Genomic DNA, 21,612 nt, shown 5'->3' with positions numbered 1-21,612 from the left:
GTAACGCCTGTGCATCACCAGGTGTGACCCAAAAACAGAACAAAAGAAAAAAAAGAAAAAAAGAAAGGCAGAGCAGGCCACTTCAGAGCTGGAGCTACAGACCCTGGAGTTTAGGGCCAAAACCTTCTTGCTAATGAAGGAGGCGAGACCTCAGGGATTCCGCTTTCTGCTGAAACTGGAGAGCCATGGGTGCAGCTGGACCTGTTTTCTTTAGGTTTCTCTTCTTTCCCTGCTGGAAGAGTTTGCAATCATGCAGTGAGAATCTCATTTCCGGAACCGCCTCCCTCCGGGCCCTCCCAGCCACCTTCCCCTGAGAGTCTCCAACAGGGCCTGCAGCTCTCTCCTCCCCTGGCCTCTTGACTGGAAAGGAGCTTTTTCTGGGCTCTGGTGTGCCTCTCTGCCCTGCAATTCTCTCTGGGGAAATTCAGGCTGACAAGTTCACGTTCTTCTCCTGGCCCTTCCCTCTGTGGTTGCGGTCACTTCCAGCACTTGGGCACTTCCCCCTGCTGGCCCAGAACTTGGCTAGAGAGCGCCGCTGGTTTGCTGCCTTCTGGGGCCAGGCCGGGGGCGAGGAACTCAGAAGCTCTGGACTCCTCAGTGCTCAACAGGGTGGGTGCTCCCTGTGTCTAGGATCCGTGAGAGGTTTGTGATCTGCTTCAGGAAATTGTCATTTGTCCTGATACCCCAAACCTCTGGAAGCAGGAAGCAATGTCAACTCACAGTCACCGTCTGTGTTCCCAAACCTGGTCTGTGTCACTGTTTGGACTGATTTGCCCCGAAAGGTAGGCTGGGAACACAGGGATGAGGGGAACCTGCCATCAGAGAGGGGGAAAAAACCTGGTGCAGAGTGGGAAGCAGCTGTCCAGGACACAGGCCCCCTCCTGGTGGCCAGGAGCACAGTCTCCTTCACATGGCAGCACCCCTGCGATCTCTGGAGGAAGTGTGGACCCTCAGCCCCTCTGTTGCCTCTCACGAGCAGGCTTCTCCCTCAAGTCTTCTCCAGTTCCTGACTGACCCAGGCTGCTCCCTAGCACCTTTTTGCATCCTGTTTCTCCACCTATCCATGTGCTGTTCTCAGACTTGGAAGCCCTTTCCTCTTCCTCTTGCCTTTCAAGAGACTCAGCTCGAAAGCCCGCCTTCTCTGCAAAAGCTTCCTGCTCACCAAGGCCCCTCTTCAGACTCCGAAGCATTGAAGGCAGCCTTGTCACTGGCTGCTGTGAGTCTCCCTCGTCTCTACCCAGATCCCATGAGCAGGGGTTGAGGTTGTAGGTCTGTGTCCCCATCACATTTAGCACAGCCCTGGAACATGGAGTCTACTCAGTAGGTGCTGAAGCAACCAGGAAGGAAGGAAGGAAGGGAAGGAGGGAGGGAGGGAGGGAGGGAGGGAGGAAGGAAGGAAAGTGAAGGGAAGGAGGGAGGAAGGAAGGAGGCAGAGAGAAGAAGGAGGGGAGGGAGGGAAGGAGAGCAGGAGGGAGGAAGGAAGGGAGGGAAGGAGGGAAGAAGTTAGGCAGGAGGAGGGGATGGAGGGAAAATATAATAAAGGAAGTATGGAAAAATGGAAGGAAAAAAGATGAAGTAAAGGAAGGATGAAGGAAGAAAGAATGAAGGAAAAGGGAGGAAGGAGGGAAGAGAGGAAGGAAGGAAAGAACGAGGGAAGGGGAAAAACACAACATTTACTGCTAAGCACCTTCCTGCCTGTATGCAGGCAGTGGTGCTGTTTCTAGGAAAGGAATTAGGACTGGGGGTGGGTTGGGGTCGGTGGTCTGGAGGGACGCCTGCTCTAGGTGGCATGAAACGGGACAAGCATCTCCATCCCCGCAGGCGCCCTGATGAGTGTGGCCCAGGGCAGGCGAGACGGGCTCCTTCCTCCCCTCTCTGCCTCCATTGTCTTCTGGTGAGCGGAGCTGGGCGGGGTGAGGGGTGGGTGTTGATGCCTTTGGTGACAGGAGATAAATGAATCCATCCTAAAGAGTGGCTCCTTTTCTAGAAATGTAACAGTTCAGCACTTGACTTCATTGCCTTGGGGTTTTAATTAAATGTCAAATATAATTTAGGACTGGAGTGCTGATCGGTGTATGAACACCAAGTCCAATGCCTCATCTTTGTGGGTCTCCCTGGTTCTTACTTGATTTGGGGGGTTAATTGATCACTTTTCATTTAAATGTCATGTGAGAAAACATCCGATTTCCTCTCTTCCCTCATGCTCGGTTTTGAAAGAATTGTTGGAAGACTTAAAAAATGACAATGACAGCCGCTCCAGGGTCAGGAAAGGGTAGTCCAGGGAGTAGGTGGCCGGCGTCTGTCCCACCTGGGTTTGCTCCCTGGCCTCACAGTGCTCCCGAGCCTTGCCAGACGTGACCCTGGCATCCCCTGGTTGTCAGCTGGATGGCTCCTGTGGTTCTGGAAACACGGGGCCCGAGAAATGCTATGTCCTTGGGCCGTAGCACTGCACCACTGGCCTGGCTGGGTAAGTACCTACACAAATGTATCGGGGGGCCGCTGAGCCCCCCTCCCCGCCAAAACTGACAAACTCATAAAACTAACCCCCTAACTGGATTTATGCTAGATGGGGACTGAGTTATTTGGGCCTGCAGAGCTCTGTGTATTTATTTGATCTGCAGCTTTTTTTTTTCCTCCCAGATCAGCTATTGACCCATTTTCTTTGCTTAGTGCTTGAGGGCTGAGGGCCTTGTCAGAGCCAGCCCCCCACGAACACCCTCCCCCGCCTATTTTGTGGGAATGAAGTGGAGGGAGTCAGGGCACTTTGGGAGGGTGTGGGGACCAGGCAGTCACAGCACCCAGGGTGGAGGCAGGGAGAGAGACTGAGATCTCTCTCTCTCTCTCTCTCTCTCTCTCTCTCTCTCTCTGGCGTAGACCATGACGCTGAGGCCCAGCGCGGGAGGTGACGGACTGAGGTAATACATGACATTTGTGCAGAAACACGCCTGCAGCCTTTCTCAGTCGCTGTGCAGTTGATTGAAGTCCTGTGTGTCAAGTGAAAATAATTAGGGTAACTTCATTTCAATTCACTTCAGCTGGTATTGAATGGTGAGTGTATCGGGCCAGAGATAATACACAATTGTACTAGACTTGACTTGCAAGAGGTCATCTGTGTTCTTTAATGGGGTGGTAGGTCTCCCTTGATAGGCGTGACATGGTGACCTCTTTACTCCTGGGGCAGAAGGTCAGTGTCAAGGGGTCACTCCTGGTCATGCTCAGGGGACCGTATGGTGCCAGGGATCAAACCCAGATCATGTGCACAAACCCTTCGAGCTACTTCCCCAGCCCAGAGTGGGACTTTTCTGTGCAGTTCCTCCCTCAGCTGGCAGACTCTTTCCCTCCAGACTGAAGGGTGCTCTGCCTCCCCGCAGGCCAGCTGCTGCTCGGCTAAAGTCTGTTGGCTGAACTCTCCCCAGAGGCTGCCAAGGGCTGGATTGGACTACAAGGATCTTCAAGAAAATGGCGCTTAAAGTTACAGCTTGAGATCAGGATGGGAGAGATAGTACAGCAGGTAGGGCTTGCCTTGCTCGGAACTGCCTGTGTTTTGTGTGTGTGTGTGTGTGTGTGTGTGTGTGTGTGTGTGTGTGTGTGTATGTTTTGCTTTTTGGGTCACATCCAGAGATGCACAGGGGTTACTCCTGGGTCTACACTCAGGAATTACTCCCGGCAGTGCCTACCCGCTATGCTATCTCTCCAGCCCCGCGACTGCCTGGGTTTTATCCCCGGCATCCCATATGGTCCCCCAGCACTGCCAGGAGTGATTCTGGCAGAGACAGGAATTAACCCCTGGGCATCTCTGAGTGTGGCTTCAAAACAAAAACAAAACATAATAATAGTTATATGGCCATCTGTTTCTCACCGGATGAGAAAACCGGATTGTTTGATTGTCAATTCCACGTCTTTCTTTCTTTCTTTCTCCTTTTCGCTCTGCCAATCTTGGATCCACGGCGGGTCGTCCTCATGCTCCACACACCCAAGGCTCGGTACGGCAGTGCTCTTGCAGCTTGGGGCTCCTGTGTGCACTTGGGGTCAGAGGTAGGAAGGCCCCGTGGCAGCTCCTCCTGCCCTTTGGCCTGGGGAAGCAGAATCAGCCTTGCAGCCTCCTGCACATGGCCATGGTATCTCCCAGGCTGGGGCTGGTTCCATGCTCGTTGCAGCCCCAGGAGAGGCTGCAGAGCTGAGACAGGAGACTGAAGGCTTTGTGGGTCCTTGCTGGGGAGGGACTGGGGGCTTTCTCGCCCCTCCAGTGGAGCATGTGTGGGGTGTGGCACATTGTTTTCAGGGTTGCTTTGTGGGATGATGGGGCTTTAGACACGTACGGGTCACAGACATCATTACAACGTGTTTCCTGCTGGGGTTCCCTGTCCCCTCCATTGGCCATGTGTGCTCTGGTTCAAAGTGGTCTCCGGGTGACCCAAATAAGGACACTGTTCTAGTCAACCTGGTATTTCCAGGGGGGTCAGCACAGGCTTTCAGAAGCTCCGTGGCATCACCAAATGGACAGCTAGGGAGGAATGGTGACTGTGAGGGTGAGGCAAGGAGGTGCCAGGCTTGGCAGTGGCAGAGATGGCTGTGCCCAATGACTGAGATGCAACTGCTCCTCTCGAGAGATCTGTGTGCTCTGGGGCAGGCCAGGTGACGTGGCCCGTTCCCAGGGTGGGTGAGAGGAATACAGACACGTGTCGCTGTGTGCAGCCGTCTGCCTCTCTCTCTCTCTCCTGCCTCCTCACTAGGAATCTGCAGAGATGAAAGGAGGCATTGGGACCCACGCCAGCAGCCTAGATTTCTGAGCTCTGCCTGGGGACAGCTGACCCGAGCTGGCATTTGCATGAGTGGGGAAATAAACCGTGTGAAGTCATGGAGATTTTCTTTGATCACTGTCACAGAGCAAGCTAGCCTGGCCTGGACCATCTATGCACTAGGATGGACTTTTCAACTTCTGCTATTTGGTTTTCGGGCTAGGAAGACGTCAGTGGCAGGGCTGAACGCCTGTCCCCAACAGCTGGTCACACTGGAGGCAGACAGTCCAACCCTGTTTTGCCAGCCCCTGCTTTCTCTCCCAGGAGGAGGGCTCCCTCCTTCCACCCCCCCTTCTCCGTCATCCCACTACTGACATCTCAGATACAGAAGTCAGGCAGATACAGACTTCTCTTGCACATGCCTGGGCTTTATCCCCAGCATCCCATATAGTCCCCCAGCACTGCCAGGAGTGATTCTAATGCCCATTGTTTTTAAAAGTTTCAAGAAGCTGGAGTGATAGTACGTAGGTAAGGTGCTTGCCTTGCATGTGACTAGCCTGGGTTTGATCCCTGGCACCAGGTATGATTCCCCAGTGCCCTCCTGGAGTAATCTTGGAGTACAGAGCGAAAGTCCTGAGCTTTCCGTGTGGCACAAAAACAAAACAAAACAAAACAAAACAAAACAAAAACAGTTCCAATAGGAACTCACAGTAAGAAATGTACTTTACATGACATCAGTATGCACCACGTGTGGTTTTTACGGGCAGGAGGGTGCCGGGATCCATATTCATCATTGCATGATATCCTTATATTTTGTATTCAACTCAATTTGATGTGGCTAAAGAATACTCATTGGGACCCACTGAATTGATTTCCATGACCCTCTAATAACACAGCCTGCTGTTGGAAAGAAATCAGTCTCCACAGTGGTCTGCAGGGAGGCAGAAAACGTGGGTAAACATCCTGGCTTGGGACGGCCGCAGAGGACTCCCTCTGGAAAAGGGACCTTGGCCAAGGTCCGGGGGGGGGGGGGGGGGGGGAGGCGGGAGCTAGGTCCATAGGAAAAGAAATTCTAGGAGAGAAGAATGAGAAGGTCTTGGCGAGCATGCCTGCCTGGCGGGGTGTGAGCTCACAGCTGTGGGAGACAAGGAAACTGGCAGAGTGGTACTCAAGACAGGGAATCCCCAGGAGGTAGTCTCACCTGGAAGAGCAGGGCCTGGGGTAGCCAGAGGTGAGCCAGATGGGACCCTGTTCCCAGAGTGAGTCTGCCTGTCTCCTTGGAAGCAATGGGGTGGGGCAGGGAGATGGAAGGGGCTGAGGCGGAGACGGGAGTGTCAGTGTTGAGTCCAGGAAGCCCTGCGGGATGGATACACATCTTAGCATTTTTCTCCTTTAAAAATTAACAGTTTTTGAGCAAAAAATCTCATCCAGGAGCCCGTGGCTTGACTCCTGGCACCACCTGGTCCCCCTGTACCGTACAAACCCAAAACAAACAAACAAACAAAAAACTATTGTGAAATCTTGAGAATTCCCAGGGGAGGATCCTGTCTGACGGAAGTTGGGGCAGAGCAGGACAGAGCGAAGGTCAGGGGCCAGCAGCCCGCTCCAGTCTCTGGCTATCTGCCTCTGTGTTCCGGCTGGATGGGGCTTTGGGATTACTCTGAGTCCAGCCACATACACCTCCTCGGCCGGGAGTGTCAGGATCTAATAAAGGAAGTGTAACAAAGCCTGCCCCACTGACCTCAGAATCATACTGCAGAGCATGAGGAGGAAGAGTGCAAAATCTCCTAGAAATGAAAGGTGTTTATGAGCACAGGCAGGGTGGTGGAGTGGTGGGGCAGGACTTTCCTCCCCTACTTTTGCAAGAAAATAAAAAAAAATTGTTTTTTTTTTTGCTTAAATTACACAAATATAATAGAACTGTCCAAAGTACATGATTTCGGCAATGAAATTTGTAGGGCCTACCTCGTGGTTCTCTTAGCTTTATAACTGTGTAAAAATAATACATTTGTCATCAAGATAGAAATAAAAACAATAATAAAAAATCTAACATTTATTGTGTGCTGATTATGTGCCAGCAACCATAGCAAGTACTTTGCATCTCATTTAATTTCTCCAACCAACCCGTGTAGTGAAGACTATTATCAGCCTCATTTTGCAAAGACAAACTAGGGGAAAATGGTCTAACCCAGCTGATGAGTGCAAAGTGATGCTTCATTCTCCTGAGAGCAGAGAGCAAATGGCCATCGTGAGAGAAGCAAAGGCCAAATTTTTGGGGTTCTGTTGCTTCTTCCCCAGTCCCAGGTTAGGACAACTGCTCTCGCCCCAGTTCTCTCCCATCCCCCAATAGATCCCCTCCTGTAAAGCCTCGTAGCCTTGGGACCTTCAGATGATGAGACTGATGTGCTATGCTAAGGGGTCAACTAAGAATCATGGCTTCAAGAAACTGGGTCTGTGTAGCTTGGACAGAGCATCTTGGGCAGAGCAAGTACATCAGGGCCCAGATGTGTTAGCTCTGCCACACTCTGAGCCTGACCTTCTGGGATGCCCTGGAAGCAATTGTCTGCCAGAGCTGGAGTTAAGGTGGAGAATGGGGAGTGGAGCTAGGTGGGGGCCAGTGGGGGGGACCTGAGGACCTTCTCTCTCCACTAAGCATGACCACCAATACCGAAGGGAGCTGCTGGGTCGTGCCCTCCAAGATGCCATCATTTCGGGATCCTCTCTGCTTCCTCTCTCTTCCTAATCCCTCCCCAGTGCAGGCCAGAGTGCAGGCACACACTCTCCACCAACCCTCTCCCCGTCTTCTAAGAAAGATGTTTTTGTTTGTTTGCTTTTTTGTTTTTTGCTCTTGGGGTCACACTCAGTGATGCACTGGGGTTACTCATGCACCCAGGAATTACTCCTGGCAGTGCTCAGTGGACAATATGGGATGCTGGGGATTGAACCCCGGGGGCCGCATGCAAGGCAAACGCCCTACCCGCTGTATTATTGCTCCAGCCCCTGAGGAAGATATCTTTGGCTCCATGTTCCTTGACATTGGCATGCGTGGTCCTCCCCCTGCATCTAGGAAGGGCTCATGAGTTGAGTGTCACCGGTGGAGACGACAATGCTGGGGCATTGCAGCAGGAGCTTTCGGGGCTCTTGAATGTTCACAGACTTGCCCAGGCTTGATTCTGTCCACCCTCGATGTGGGTGTCTAAGAGAGAATGGTCCCAGGAGCTTGGGGCCCTCTCAAGGCACAGTGAGATGCGCAGGCTGAGATCAGGTGAGTCCGCCCGTGAGTTGGTGTGTAAAATCTCTTACATGTGACCTTGGGTAAATCACTCCTTTTTTCTCAGTCAACAAATAATGGGGGATAGTGAGACCTCAAAGAGTGACTATAAAAATTAGAACAAGTTTATGTAAAGCGCCTCCCAGGTGCTTCGGGAAGTGGGATGGACCTGGTAACAGGAACGAGCTCTCACTTTGGCCCCGTGACTTGGGCTGGATGAGTTCCTTCTCTCTTGCAGCCTCGGTTCCTTCATCCAAGGAGTTGACGGGTTTCATCTGGCTCTGACGTGGTGTCTGAAGCCGGCCTCCTGCCCGGAAGCCCAGGAGGCCGAGATGACCCAGATGACCCTGAGCAGTACACGAGTTGTCTGTCTAGAATGGCATTGTCGAGGGTCTGACTCTGCCAGGCCAGGGATGGCATTTGTGATTGGGGAAGGTCAGATCCGGAGCTTTCTGGAACAAGGCTGGGAGTGGAGAGAAGGGGCACCGCCAGGTTTGGGGAGGATGTGGGGGACAGGTGACCTTGGAGTTAGAGTTCTGACGTCAGCCCAGAAATGACAGGTTAAAGAGGGATGCTGGTGAGAGCAGCTTTCCTCAATGCTAATTACTATGATTCTGAGAAGACTCCTGTCGAAGCTTTGAATTCCTTCGTGGAAAACGGTGTCTTTGACGTATCTGCTGACAAGGACGAGAGAGGCGGGCAGGCAGCACCCCGTCAGCTCCCTGGTTGGGGAGGAGGGCCGCCGCCAACAGATGGAGGTGTGTTTGCGACGGAGGTCAGAGTCTGCCCCAGTGCCCGTCTCCCTGTTCCCGGAATCCTGGGGCTGCTCGGGCACAGTCAGAGTGACAGGATATGAAGATCTCTGTGACTCCTGCAGAGTTAAGTGGAGAGCACAACATGGAGTAAGACCAGGGAAGAGGGGCCGGAAGCAGGGATGCTGGGAGTCTGCAGGAATAGATGCCTCTGAGGATGGACTGGGGTGCCCAGGTGTGCGTGCCCGTGCACGCAGGTGAGTGAGTGGTGGGTGAACGGGAGGGAACAGCTGACAGGGTAGGGCTCTCCCCAGGAGGATTTCACCCATTCATCAGGCCCAGATAGCCTGGAACTGTTCCTGATTCTGGCAATGATTATTCTGTCATTTCGATGTTGATTCTTGGCATCGTTCCAACACAGACAACTGAAAAGAATGATTTGTGAGTTCGTGGAAAAGCGAGGAGATTGCTAGAAGCCAGCATGAGTTCACTTAGAACAGAGCAGAGCAACTCCCTCCTTCCCTTTTTCTTGACAGTTAGTAGATTGGTAATCAGTGTGATAGGGCTCTTGGGCTCAGTTGCAGGGAACTGGGTAGGGGGTGGTGGGGATCGCATTCCCCTGTGGACCTTGTCCCATGCCTATGGGACTTGGGTAGGGTGTGGTGGCCTTGTCAGCAGCCCCCTCTTAAGTCTATTTTTTTTAATTTCCTGAACATACTCAGGAGCACAGGGCCCTCACAGATATTGGGGAACAAGGAGGACCCTATGATTACATTGCTATGATCATGGGAGAAGGCTGGAAAAAACATGGCTTCCCAGGAGGAAGGGGGCCAAAATGGGTTCATCATGGACTGGGGCCCTAACCCAGAGTGGCCCAGCTCACCGGGAGCTCGGTGGGGGCCAGGGAAAGCCGCGCACCTCTGATTCTAGGTACAAAATTTGGGTGTGGAGTAGGTTGGATGCCTCCCCTGGCCCCACAGAGTGGTGGGTGATGTGGGTCAAGCCCGGGGACAGAGCGAGACACAGAGTGTCTGCTCTCTCTGAGGACGAGGCTCAGCTGACCGTTAGGCGCAGAGCATCTGGCGCTTGGTGGTGTGGGCAGGGACTCAGGTATGAAAGGCAGAGCTGAGATTTGCAGGCTGAGGCGGGGGGGAGTCTGCCTGTGAGCAGGCGGTGTAAAATCATTCACGGCAGCCCTGTGAATAAATGAGAAAATAAAAGAAGTCCAGTTGACAGCGCACGTGATGTGGACTTAGAGTTACTGGACAATTGTCCCCGAAGGAGATTGCTGGAATTTCAAATCTCAGCCTTCGGAGGGGGCGCTTTGCCGAGGCGCTCAGTCTTAAGCCCTGTTCAGTTCCATGATTCAATCTATGATGTGGCTGAAGATACAGAGAGCAGGATTATTAAATTCTTAGATGACAGTTAGAAGGGATAATTGAGGTCCAGAGAGATAGCTGAGGGTTTGAAAACATCCTGATAAGCTGAAGTGATGCCTGAAACAAACAAGATGAAATTTAACAGGGACAAATATTAAGCCCTATATTTAGGTAATAAAAATGAATTATGTAGGTGCAGTACTGGGAAGTATGACTTTGGGAGAATTTCAAATTAAAATACTACATCAGAGACCCTTTGAGCGCATCCTGCCTGGTGGGGGCAGCAGAGAGTAACTCGCTGAGGGGAGACCCAGGGCAGGGGAGACACAAGGGGTGACTGGGAACTCCAGGCCAGGGCGGGGAGGGCTGCTTTGCGGCACCCCAGTTCCAGGGTTTGTGGGTTCTTTGACTCGGAGTTGGGTTGGTCTCCTTGTGCCTCAGGTCGCTTCTATCCCAGGCATGCGGGGATATGCTCTCTGGAAGTGGTTTTCTGTGGCTACTCTGGGGGTCAAGTCCGGATATGGAGCACTGGGAAGGAGCAGCTTCCGGTTGGTTTGCAGACCACGCATTACCTCAGCCACAGACTGTAGATAAAGGCCATGCTTCATAGAAAGGTCCAGTGCCTGCTGGAAATGGATGAGTGATGGTCAGGTTAAGGCAGGGGTGGGAACGGAATAGACCTAGTGGCCATGACCTGGCTAGTTCTGTCTCCTCTGGGAGAAAATAGCCCAACACATTGCTGATCCACACCAGCAATGGTGTTCTCCTGGTGTTAGTCCGGGTAGTCCCGGCACCCATGGGTGCTAGTCCTGAGTAGTGTGGCTGTGCTCATTAGACACATCGGGGTGTGATCAGTCTGTGTTGTTCTGTTTGCTGTTGTTTAGTTTTACAACTTCCTGTAACTCTTTTTTTCTCCTTTTCACTCTCAGAAATACACTTTATTGCAAAGCAGTATTTGCTATACAGAGTCTGAGCTCAATTATATCATTTTCTAGAGTAGAGGAGACACAGAAGTGAGCAGTTTCGAGAACTGGTGTTCTTAGTTCTCAATTTTGTGACGTCCCATCTCTGGAGCAATGACAGGGAACAAGGATGTCAGACAAGGGATTTCAGTCCATTAGAGGGACTGCCAGACCTTCACAGGTAGGCCCGGGCTGGCCTCTGGCCTACTTCCATGAAGAAAGTTTTACTGGAGCATGACCTTTATCTAAAGTCTGTGGTGAGATGATGCGAAGTGGGGAATCTTTAGTGCTGAGGTCCTTTTGAGGGTGGGCATGCTGGCCTCTCGTGGTCGAGTGGCTGTAGGCTCTGTCATTTTGGTTGTAAGTTTAAGAAAACGAAACAGAACCTTGCCCAGAAGGGATAAGACTGGGGATGGAGGAAGACCCCAGAATCCCAGGCATTTGGGGGAGTTTATGGCACAGGGTCTTGGATTTGGGAAATAACTTCCTCAAGTTATGAGAGATTCACCACGCCTCAGTCCTGTCTATCTTAAACATGCTCAGAACACTTGTACCACCAAGCCCGGACAGGGTGACTAACAAGAGAGAAGGGCTGCCTGGGGTCTGTCCTTGATGGAACACCATCCTGAGAGTGAGGACCAGAGCCAGGGTTTGCTGTTTGCCTCTGGGGTCACCTGGCTGCCCGGGTAAGCCCAGCAACACCAGAGAAGCAGAGACATCAGATCCCCAGCCCTGAGCGAGGTCTGAGTTCAAAATTCAGTGCCAGGTATCTACTGAACAGGGATTATCATCAAGTTTTCATTATCACTAGGTTAAAAATTCTCAAGTTGAAACCTAAGTAAGGGGCCATCTGTGTAAAGCCTGAGTGAGAGGGAGACAATGGTTTGCCCCCCCCCCCCCCAAGCCTGCAGGCACCCTAGGTAGGCAGAGGGCTCCAGGAGGCACCAGGGTCTTGGACACTGGCACCTGGCAATGCACAATGGTTACTCCTGGCTCTGCACTCAGGAATCACTCCTGGCAGTGCTTGGGGGACCACCTGGGATGCCGGGAATCGAACCTGGGTCGGCTGCGTGCAAGGCAAACACCCTACCTGCTGTGCTATTGCTTTAGCCCCCGCGTCCATAGAATTTGATTTATGCTACCAGCAAATGTCCAAGAAGAACTCTGGCCCCGGGGAGGGGAAGCCTCTGAAGAGACAGGGGACAGCCCTGGAGGATAAAAGAGCAACTACAAGGCTTTGGGCTAATTAAGGGAGGGGGGGGGTCTGGGGGAGTGCACCCAGGCTGGGGCAGACGCTTGGTGAGCAGGGCAGGGGACTGTAGGATGCAGGTAGGTTGCAGATCAATACCATTCCCACAGTCCAGGCTCGTGATGGTGGCAGAGGCTGTTTGCACGGGGCTGCTTGGGCTCATAGGGGAGCCAGCGACAATGGTGGGTGGTGGCACTGTGAAAGGTTTGCTCTGTGCCTTTGCATTCATCTTCCCAGGCCTGCCGGCTCTTTGGGGCTGAGCTGAGTGAGTTGCTGATAGGCCACAGTGGTTTATTCAAACCATGTCTTAGAGGATGATCACAGCAGGTGTTAACGGGACCCCAGCAATGCCCAGGCAGGTGGGGGAAGGACCATAGACATTTAGGGGGCTTGATCCCATCAACTGGTGCAGGAAGGGTCTGGCTTGGCCCCAATGCTGCTGCTCAGTGGTGGGCTGTGTGGTCTGTACTTCCTGTTCCCCAGCTCCTCCTGAGGCCCGTTTCAAGCCAGGAGGCTGCTCCACCTATGCATCTGCTGGGCTGCTTAGGGAGCCCATGGCAGGGCCGTGGTTGACGGATAGGACGGGCTCAGGCTTTATAACATGGCAACCAGCTAGCAAGGTGACGGGGAATGCCCTGTGTGGGATGGCCTGCGGGCGTGAGGGAGACAGCAGCCCAATCAAAATCATTCTCGTACCAGTTCAATTCACTGGGTGTGGTGAGTTATCTGCAAAGAGGATGCTTCTAGACAGAATCTGGCGCCTGTTGGTGTGGACCTCTCTGCTTCCTGCTCCCTCAGAAGGAACCACTCCTGTGTGGGTCCCAGGGGATTCTTTCCACACCAGCCCAACCCAAGGATCCGAGTCCAGCTCTGCCCTACTTCCTGGCCCCCTGTGTCCTCTACCTGCCTTGCTTTAACTCATCTGGAAAATGGGTGTGATGTCTTTCTCTACCTAAAAGAAATATTCAGAGGAAAATATGAATTATTTAAAAGAATTCATATCCTGCTTTATTCCACAATAGGTTTCAGGCAGCTTCTAAAAATACCCGTGATATAAAAGGATAAAAATAAATAATATGTGAAATCATTTTGCAATTGTTCTGTAAACACATTTCCTTATCGTCACTGGTAGCAGTGCAAAAGCGATAATAGATATGTTATTCCCCGGATTCATTTTCAGTTTTAACCTTGGCTTTCAGGGTCTTGACTGAAAGGCAGGCCAGCTTGAAAGTCAGACTCTGAAGCTGGCTGTCCACCTGGTGACTTTGCCTAGGTGCTCAGGGATGCTCAGTCCTAAGGATCTCCATCATCATCATCATAGCTAAGGTTCCCAGCATGCCTTCTCCTGGCTCAGCACCAGGATGAAAATGGCAGATTCCTGGCCTTCAGGGGGTGGCCAGGAAGGAACCTGGGGGTGGAAGCCACATATCAGGCTAAATGTGACTTGGGAAAGTAGATTAATTCCCTCTTATTTCAATTCTTTGTCCCTAAGATGGACATCTTAACTCACCTCTTCCTCCCTCGTAGCAATGCTGGAGGATAAAGGAGACAGTGCTCTGATAAGAAAAATTGCTATGCAAATGTGAGAAATCATCAGCTCTATTCAGCGCTGCTCCAGAGCAGTTTCCAAAATAACAAAGCTATTAGGATTTGGGAGCTGACAAGACTAAGAGGGGCTCGCCTTAAGCACTCAACTCTGGAAATTTTTAGGGGCCTGTGCAGGCCACTACAGACCAGTCCTTCCAGAGATGATGGAATGTGTATCATCTTTGGAGTGGGTATTGAGTATTTAATATTCACCCCCATTGTTGGGTGAGAAGTTGGGATGCCCCAAAGAAAAGTCCTCACACTCCAGGACCTCTGAATACTACTGTATTTGGGCCTCAGATCTTTAGATAGGCGATTAAGTCAAAATGAGGGTATTAGGGTGGACCCTCAGGCAGTCTTGTAAGGGTGTCCATAGAAGAAGAGGAAGTCTAGACACTAAGAGGCAGCAGGGACGAGCAGAAAGAGAAATGGTTGTGAAGGACACAGAGGGTGGCTATGGACAAGCCAAGGAGGCACCAGGAGGAGGCAAACCCTCCCTCCCTCCCTCCCTCCCTCCCTGCATCTAGAACTCTGAGAATAGTTTCCTGGGTAAGCAACTCGGTCCAGGGGCTGTGTTTTCACAGACTGAGCCGATGAATACAGATTTATACCCGAAGGAGGTAAGAATCATTCCCTCCCATTGTCTGCCATGCAGGCAGGGGGAGGGTGGGAAAGGGGGGGTATACTGGGGATATTGGTGGTGGGGAACGTGCGCTGGTGGAGGGATGAGTGTTTGATCATTGTGTGATTATAACCCAAATATGAAAGCTTGTAACTGTCTTACGGTGATTCAATAAAATTAAAAAATAATAATAAATAAATACCAATTTTAACTACCCTGTAAAAAATAAAAGAATCACTCCCTCCCGTCACAAGTCCTGACATAGTTGGGCTGTATGTGATGCTGTTGGGGATACAGGACCAGCCAGAACGTTGTGCATCTGTGCACAGGATGCTTGGCAGAGTCTGATTGGGAAATAGCAGCTTTTTAAAGATGGGGCCACTGGGCCAGTGCTCAGAGAAAAGGTCACGGTGTGACATGAAATGTGCGTGTGAGGTTCAGGCGGAGCAGCACTGACTTGCAGTGCTCGAAGCTTAGAGAGAAGGACAAGGAAGGAAAGTTGCTGTGGGAAGCTTCATGAAATGGGAATTTGAAAGATTGGGGAGACACAGATGTGGGCTGGCCTGGACACCTGCAGGGCCAGCAAGAGGTGCCTTGTGAGGACTGGACTGCCAAGAAGCTGGCGGGGGGTGGGAGGCTACCCCCCCAATCTGGGGTGTGAGTGACCAGCCTGAACAGCCTCATCCCGGGGAGCTTCAGCCGCCCCCTTAGGCTGAAAACTCAGCCTCTCCAGCTGGGGCTTGGCTGGCCCTTCTGGATTATTTGCTGCCATTTCTCCAGGCAGATGGGGACTGCTGGCTGTTCATCAAGTTAGCAATTAACAAGTAATTCATTAGGCGCCTAATGAACAAATTATTAACCTGGCAAGCCATGTCCAACCGCTGACTAGGGTAGAAATGACTATTAATAAGGTCCTGCAGTGGCAGTTGTGGTTTCAGGGTGAAAGCACTGGGCTGGGTAACAGAAGATGTCGGTTTTGGACTCTTGGGCCAAAGCCTTTATCTCTTTAGACCTTAGTCGGGCCACATAAGTGGTGGGAGTAATCAAATCCTATTAGTGGGCAAATCATAGGGCAGAAGCAGCCTGTCCAAGGCATGGTCCCCTTCATGTTAACTTCCAGTGATTCTTCCTCTTGAAGCTGGTGTGAGACCCTCCAGGATGCCTCTCTGAACAGTCCCCACATGAGGGTGTGCAGGGGTCCCAGGGTTCGGGGTGGGGAGGGATTCTCCCTCTTCAAAGAACTGCAGGACAGCCTCCACATCTCCGCTCTCAACATGCTTGAGATCTGCTTGCAGACATCAGACCTTCTCCAGCATGGCAGTGGAGATAGAGTGCAAAGCCCGCCGTGCCAGGCTTGGAGTTGTCGGGGCTCCAAAGAGGGCAAAGGGAAACTGGGATGAGAAGGCCTTTGCAGGAGCAGCGACTTGAAGGCAGAAACTCCATTGTGTGTTTCTGATTATAAAAATAACACGGCTCCCTCTCCCAAATCCCCAAATAGAGAAAATTGGAAAGAAGATAATCTGTAATCTCATCACCCAACGATAACTGCTGTTGACATTTTTCTAAGTACCTGGGGAAGAACTTGACAGGCAGAGATGGTGGGAAGATATTCTAGATGGAAGGCTCTGGGCTGGGAAGGGTAAGACCTGAAGGGCCGGGTGTGGGGTACGGGGTGGAGGTGCGGGGGGGTGTTGCATGTGTGGCAGTCGGCCCCTCACGTTTGAGCCAGATGCAACTGAAAGTGGGACAAGAGAAGGGACTAGGAGGTCAGGGAAGGCCAGACTCTGGCATGTGGGAGAGTGTGTGTGAGAAAGTGTGTGTGTGTGTCCACGTGTGTAAGAGTGTGAGTGTCGTACGCGAGTATGTATTGGAGTGTCTGAGTGAGTTTGTGTGAATGTGTCTAAGAATGTGTGTGTGTGCGATTGTGTGCATGTGGGTGTGCTCAAGTGTGTGTATGTGTGTGTGTGTCTGTATGAATGTATGTGTACAAATATGTATGCATGAGTGTGTGTGCATGTGTGTGAAGAGTATATGTGTGTGCAAGTGACGGTCAACGTGTGTCCAAGCAGGTGTGAGCCTGAGTGTGTTCCTGTGTGAATGTGAACCAGCACCCGTGCATCACCAGATGCTGCTCTGCAGCCTCGGAGAGCATCCTGGTATCACTGTCCCACTTAGGATAAAGGCTGCACAACCCTCTGGAGGAGAAAGAAGCCCAGGATGCAGAGTCCAAGGGGAGTGAGCAGAGGAGGAGCTCAGAGGCCTCTCAGGTGTGTGAGCAAGTGTCTTCAGGACCGTGGGTGGGGGTGCCCTGCCTCGTCCCCCCTCCAGCAGCTTTGACCTCTCTCCCACGCGGGGGATTTCTTATCCACAACTATTTTGGGTTGTGTAATTGCAGAGACATCTACAGTTGACAAAAATGACTCCTGCAAGATAATTGGAGGTAGGATTTTTTGATTCTATCACAATTCCAGGAGGTAGGTATTTCTATAATCCCACTTTTTGGATAAGGAGGTTGAGGTTACAGGAGGTGAAGTGACTTGCCCGAAACCATGTAGCCAGTAAGAGAAGCAGGCTGAGAGGTGTGAGCCTGAGTGTGTTCCTGTGTGAGTGTGAACCAGCGCCCGTGCATCACCAGCTGCTGCTCTGCAGCCTTGCGGGGCATCCTGATATCACTGTCCCACTTAGGACAAAGGCTGCACAACCCTCTGCAGGAGAAAGAACCAGGATGCTGGGGGTCCAGGGGAAGTGAGCAGAGGAGGAGCTCAGGGGCCTCCCAATTCTTGGGACTGCACGCATGCGTGGATAGGGTTGTGCTGTGGATGACGTAGCTTTGTTATAAGGTGAATTTAAAGCATTTTTATTGTGCATTGCCAAGGGATCAAACCCAGGGCCTCACATATTCGAGGCAGGAGTGCTTTCTGCTAAATTTCATCCCTAGGCCGTGAGAGGAGCTGCTTTAGGAGACTGGCTACTTCTGCATTTCGTGTTCTGGTCTTATTTTTCTCACCGAAGGGGAGGGACACCTTGACCTTCTTTGTTATCCATCTCTAATTCTCCAGATAACAATACCCTGAGTTCTCTGGATGACAATATATAACCCTGATTGTGATTGTTCTATGTCTGGGCTTCTCTGAGTCACAGAATAATGTGAAGTTTGGACTTAAAAAGAGTGCAGGTTGTGGGCATGGGAGATGGCTCAGTGGACAGTGTGCATGCACCTGGACCAGTTCCAACGCTATGACCGCAGGGCCTGAGCAGCATGGTATTCTGGGTACTCACATGTTACTCACATTCAACCCAGTTGGCAGAGAAGCACCGGAAGTGGCCCCTGGACTCCTGACACATCACTTATTAGGTCCCCTCAGGTTAAAAACGAAGGATACAGGTCGTCCTGTGCCTATAGGACTTGTGGGCCTGGGCGGGAGCAGATGCTCAACTCCCTGATAGTCTCTGCCGTGACTCAGACCCTCCAGAGTTGCAGGAAGTAGAGATGTGACTGCCTCTGCCTTCTCCCGACCTACTAGCCGTTTCAGGCATGTGCCAAGCCGGCATTGCCAGACAGTTGTGGGCCGAGGGGGCCTGCATGGTGTGGCCGCTCCCACTGGTGCCCTCTGGAGTCTGGCTTCGGAGACCGAGGAGGCTCATGTCCAGCCATGGGAGAGAGCAGAGTAGAGCCCCCAGCCAGTGTTCCAGACCCTGGAACCTACGCTGAATAAACCTTGGGGTCCAACGCCTGTAGACAAGTTGCTGGGGGAGGAGATGCGTCTCACACAGCTGGGTGTGTCTCTCCGTTAGGTTGACTGAGGCCTGGCATTTTACCTTAACTGAAAGATAGGAGCCTTGCAAGCTACGACTCCCCGTGGGGCAGGCCGTACCGTTTCTTTTTAAGTCCTCAGGCAGTTCTGAGTAAGAGAATGTCCTCAGCGAGAACTCAGTGCTATTTCTCTACATATGACTCTAAACCCCCCATTTCTTTTCCTTTTTTTAAAAAATTTTTATTAGTGAATATCGTATATCGAATTTGCCAAACACAGTAGCAACAAAGTCTCCAATGGAGACGTTACTGGGCCTGCTCGAGCAAATCGACGATCGACGGGAGGGCCTTTACCTTTTTACCTTATTAGTGAAACACCATGAGGTACGGTTGTAGAGTTACAAATTTTTGTGCTTGGGTTTCAGTTATACAATGATCGAATACCCATCCCTCCACCAGTGCCCATTCTCCACCACCACGGGTCCCAGTATCCCTCCCACCCCCATCCCTCCCATCCCACCCTGCCTCTGTGGCAGGGCACTCACTTTTGTTCTCTCTTTCCTTTTGGGCGCTGTGGTTTGCAAAAGAGGAATTGAGTGGCAGTCATGTTCGGTCTATAGTCTACTTTCAGCATGCATCTCCCATTATGGGCAGATCTTCCCAACACCCTTTATTTGGTGCTCTCTTCTCTATCTGAGCTGCCTTTACCCCTAGAGTGTGCGGCTGGCCTCCAAGCCATGGAGTAAACCTCCTGGTATTTATCTCGGCTATTCTTGGTAAACCCTCCATTTCTACACATGTCCAGCTTTCAACCCACCTCCTCCTTCTTAGACCCTGATTCTGCCGCCATAGCTCTTAAACTGGATTCATACAGAGAATTTTTGCTTCTTTGTCCATACGCTGGCCCCCAGTAGCCGGTCCTTCCGCTGGCGACTATATCTCGTCTTGCTCCAGTGTTGACCTCAGTGGTTCAGGGAGTCACCAGCTGTGTGAGGTGGGCAGGCGGGTCCACCTTTATTTCAGACACAATCCAGTGCAGCGTTGCATCCAGAAACACATGGCCAGTGAGCGTAAGGCCAGAAGGAGCCCCACGATGATGACTAGCCTGGTGGCCTGTTGACTGCACAGGCAGGTTCGAGGGTGAATGACACCAGGTGGTGGTGGCTCGAACGTTTGGCTGGGCCTTTGCTTTATTGTGCTGTGCCTATTCTGAGATCAGTCAGGAGTGCCAGGTGGAGGTCTTGGGAAGAGGCAGAGAGGGTTGGCAGGAAGCCCCCTGGAGGAGAATCCTCACCTGTCAGCTCTCAGCCTTGCACTGAACTTCGAACCTCGCCTTAGAGGGAAGGAGGCGCTGAATCTCGAACCTCACCCTTGAGTCCTGGAAATACCAGCCTCTCTTAGGCAAAGCAGAGGAAGCAGGAGGAGGAAGGCCCAAGGCTGGGGTGGGGGCTGGGTACATGTGGGGTCTGGGCCCTTCAGTTTCCTTCCTGCCCACCCCAGGCTTTCTTTGTCCTCCGGGGCTCTCATATGGCTCTCAGGGGGAAGTGCTGAGGCTGGGCTCACTGCAGAGGGTGACACTGGCTGTGAGGCTCAGGTAAGACTTGTTGGCAGCTCATGGGGCACAGACAACCTCAGCCCTGTCCTTCTGCCCCCTCAGCCCCGGCTCCAGGCAGGGCGGTTCTTCATCCTCATCTTATAGAGCCAGATAGAGGGCAGAGCATTACAGGTGCTGGGAACCAGCATGGGCCAGTGGTGCCCTTCCCTCGGAGCTGGCCGGAGAAGAGACCCCTGCCCCCTGCAGGAGCAGGAAGTTATATACCTTAGTCCTCAGATGCCAATGATGCCAATTTTCTTTCTTTCTTCCTTCCTTCCTTCCTTCCTTCCTTTCTTTCTTTCTTTCTTTCTTTCTTTCTTTCTTTCTTTCCTTCTTTCTTGGTCACACACAGCGATGCTCAGGGGTTCATCCTGGCTCTGCGCTCAGGAATCACTCCTGGTGGTACCTGGGGGACCATATGAGATGCCAGGGATTGAACCAGGATCAGCTGTGTGTAAGGCAAATGCCCTACCCACTGTACTATCGCTCTAGCCCATGCTGATTATTTTTCTCGGCACAACCATCTCCTCCAACAAAACCTATCCCTCTCTTTCATGTGTGGGGAGGCGGCTTTCATTTGAAGATCCTTCAGACACCCCCACTGGACGACCCATGGCAGGACACACACATGGCTGGACACACGCAAGGCAGGACACACCTCAGAGTGCAGAGTTGCCTCCCAGCCACCTGCAGAACCCCCATCTAGGACATAAAGGTTCCTCAGAAAGCCTCCGGGAACCCTGTGCCCAGCAGCGCCTGGCTGGGGCTGTGGCAAATGAGAGCAGCGCTCGAGGGTGCCAGCTGTGACCCCTCAACGGCCTCTTCGCCCTGAGCAGAGCCCAGGGCTTGGCCCTGCCGGCCGCATGTTCCATTCTCATCTTCTCCCAGTGCGTGGCCTGAATCGCTTCTCCTTTCTGGGGCCTGACTGCCACTATTAGAGAGCCATTACCTCGCATTAAGGCTTGGTCTCTGTGTTCATATTTCTTTAAGATGCATATGTGTCAGAGGGACGCAGCAAAGCAGGCACGGAAGAATCCAGTGATTGATTGATTAGGACTGAGTGCAGAAAGGAGAACAAACAAACAACAAACCATGATGCATTTGGCCAGCTCTGGAATGTACTGCGCTGGCAACTCTTAAGTGACATAGATGAGCACTCGGGAGAGGCTCATTTGATCAGACCGCTCTGCAAAGTGGCAGCTGGCTGAGAGGAAAGGGGCGGGCTGACCGGTGTGAGGGAAGACAAGGCTAGGAATGAGAGGTGCTCCCCCTTTTTGCACATTATACAGCTGCAGAGGGGACTCTATGAGATTTGGGGGTAGAGGTTTGATGGCCCAGATGGGCTCTACCCAACAGTGTTAGCTGCTGGTCCCGGGGACCCCGTGTTTCTGGCACTGCCGTTCTGCCTTCATTGGCCACGTCAGGGGGTCAGGCTGAGGGACAGTTGAGGTCATACTGGCTTTGTTTCTTTCAGACTGGAGGTGACTGGGGCTGCTGGGCACGAGCGGGGCCATCACACCACCAGCACATAAGCACAGGCAGCTCATTGTGTGGGCACTGGGGGTTCCGAGAAGTCTCCTCCTGCTACCGGACTAAGTCTATAAAGAATTGAATTTTCAGGGGGAAGAGCATAAATTAAGTGAGCATGAATTAAAGGAACTTTCATGGCAAAATCTTCCTCGGGACAGATTTATTGTTCCTAG

General features: G+C 52.1%; 1 long non-coding RNA gene across 1 annotated transcript; it reads left to right on the top strand.

Moving 5' to 3' along the window:
• Positions 1 to 8,858: 8,858 nt before the first annotated feature.
• On the top strand, positions 8,859 to 21,431 carry LOC130028200 (uncharacterized). Its single transcript, XR_008793167.1, has 4 exons — positions 8,859 to 9,019; positions 16,737 to 16,828; positions 16,957 to 17,001; positions 21,384 to 21,431. It is a non-coding gene; the product is annotated as an uncharacterized LOC130028200 (long non-coding RNA).
• The last annotated feature ends 181 nt before the right edge of the window (positions 21,432 to 21,612 follow it).

This window comes from Sorex fumeus, unplaced genomic scaffold (genome assembly GCF_029834395.1).
Source record: "Sorex fumeus unplaced genomic scaffold, SorFum_2.1 ptg000039l, whole genome shotgun sequence".
Classification (NCBI taxonomy): Eukaryota; Metazoa; Chordata; class Mammalia; order Eulipotyphla; family Soricidae; genus Sorex; species Sorex fumeus.
This window is presented reverse-complemented; position numbering and strand designations above follow the sequence as displayed.